The sequence below is a fragment of the Orbicella franksi genome, unplaced genomic scaffold, assembly GCF_964199315.1.
Source record: "Orbicella franksi unplaced genomic scaffold, jaOrbFran1.1 SCAFFOLD_312, whole genome shotgun sequence".
Classification (NCBI taxonomy): Eukaryota; Metazoa; Cnidaria; class Anthozoa; order Scleractinia; family Merulinidae; genus Orbicella; species Orbicella franksi.
In genome coordinates this window covers 1-2500 of record NW_027670595.1, presented here as the reverse complement: position 1 = coordinate 2500, position 2500 = coordinate 1, and positions in this window count along the sequence as shown.

Sequence of the window (2500 nt, the reverse complement as noted above, 5' to 3'; positions counted from 1 at the left end):
CTGCTTCCTTTGAAAGGAGGCTGGCATTCCACCGTCAAGCTGCACTGGGAATCCTCCCGGCCATGGAAGACGCACGAGGCGTTCGACCCTGTCCGAGGGAAACCCGTTCTCTCTTTGCCACGTCTTTCCACTGCTTCACCCTAGTAAGCTTCCGGCATACCAGTGAGACAGCCAAGTCCACGGAATGCCGACAAGATACATTGGGGAAGAATGATTCTTCCGAATCTAAGCCGCTATTCTTGGCCAAAGGCCATCAGGTACAACATCCATCCGTTCTCTCGTTGTCCACACCGAGACAACTTGGCTACAAGTTCAGTCATTTCATGCTACCGACCGAGCAAGTTTAGTCGACTTTGCTCCTTTTTCCTCCAAATACCCTCCTTTCGTACCCGAGAACACATTACCGAGCAGGGCTTACTGTTACGGACCGATACAGCTCAATTGCTCTTTCGGTCTTTCCCGATGCCTGCCCTACATTATAACCCGAAACCGTCTATTCCCCCAACCAAGTTTAGACACTTAGAAAAATTTCGAAAATTTCGATTTTTCAAAACTGCTCCAAAGCGCTCCCCATGGCATTCCAAACATGCGTCACCATGTCAGAGTTACGAAAACGAAGAGATTTCCACGAAGATGACCGATGATTGCCGAAATTTTCTGACGAAAACCCGAAGCTCAAAGACCACACCCTAAAGAGCGCAAAATTGGGATTTTACACTTTTTCAAAACTTTTTGCAGGAAACTATTGGCCAGCTCGAGTCACGTGCAGGCGCTAAGTTTGGCGCTGTCACATCATCGTTAAGGGGGTGTTCTACACTATCTTAAAACTGGGCGTCGGTCCCCCTATTCTATAAGCACCCTTAAGGTTTTCACCATTTTCAAAACTTTTTGCGGGAAACGATTGGCCAGCTCGAATTGCGTGCAGGCGCCAAGTTTCGCGCTGTCACATCATCGTTAAGGGGGGTGAGCTACACTATCTTAAAACTGGGCGTCGGTCCCCCTATTCTATAAGCACCCTTAAGATTTTCACCATTTTCAAAACTTTTTGCGGGAAACAATTGGCCAGCTCGAGTTACGTGCAGGCACCAAGTTTGGCGCTGTCACATCATCGTTAAGGGGGTGTTCTACACTATCTTAAAACTGGGCGTCGGTCCCCCTATTCTATAAGCACCCTTAAGGTTTTCACCATTTTCAAAACTTTTTGCGGGAAACGATTGGCCAGCTCGAGTTACGTGCAGGCGCCAAGTTTCGCGCTGTCACATCATCGTTAAGGGGGGTGAGCTACACTATCTTAAAACTGGGCGTCGGTCCCCTATTCTATAAGCACCCTTAAGATTTTCACCATTTTCAAAACTTTTTGCGGGAAACAATTGGCCAGCTCGAGTTACGTGCAGGCACCAAGTTTGGCGCTGTCACATCATCGTTAAGGGGGGTGTGCTACACTATCTTAAAACTGGGCGTCGGTCCCCCTATTCTATAAGCACCCTTAAGATTTTCACCATTTTCAAAACTTTTTGCGGGAAACGATTGGCCAGCTCGAGTTACGTGCAGGCGCAAGATTTGGCGCTGTCACATCATCGTTAAGGGGGGTGTGCTACACTATCTTAAAACTGGGCGTCGGTCCCCCTGTTCTATAGGCACCCTTAAGATTTTCACCATTTTCAAAACTTTTTGCGGGAAACGATTGGCCAGCTCGAGTTACGTGCAGGTGCCAGGTTTGGCGCTGTCACATCATCATTAAGAGGGCGTGTGTTCTACTAAATTAAAACAGGGTGTCGGTCCCCTATAGTATAAGCACCCTTAAGATTTTCACCATTTTCAAAACTTTTTGCGGGAAACTATTGGCCAGCTTAAGTTACGTGCAGGCGCCAAGTTTAGCCAAGTTTAACCCTAACCTTCACCCTAACTCTTACCCTAACCCTAAACTCTAACCCTAGGGTTACCCTAACGCTAACCCTAACCCTAAACTCTAACCCTAGGCTTACCCTAACGCTAACCCTAAGTCCAAAAGGCTCCCCCACTCAAAAGCCAATAAAACAAAAACCAAAAAACCAAAGCCCAATTGCCCAAACATCTTTCCAATCAAATTACGACAAGTCCACAAAGTAAACCGTCCGAAAGGGACCTGGCCCAAAAATTTCAAGCACTCCAAAAGGCTCCCCGAGTCAAACCATTTCAAACGAGAGGAGCCTTTCGGACTTAGAAAAAATTTCCACTGCCAGCTCCCAAGCGAGGGGAGCCTTTTGGACTTTAAAAAAAAAATTCACAGTCACGTCCCAGACCAGACGTGGCCTCCTTTACATCACTCGGCTGCCACAAGCTAGCCCAAGCCTGCAGGCACCACTTCTTCCTTGGCACCCTCCGGCCAGTGGCAGACGAGGGGAGCCTTCTTGGACTTCAAGAAAAAAAAAGACATGTTTTTAACAAATCTTAGAACAAAGGCTTAATCTCAGAAGATCGTAGCAACAAGGCTACTCTACAACTTACAATACCCCGTTCT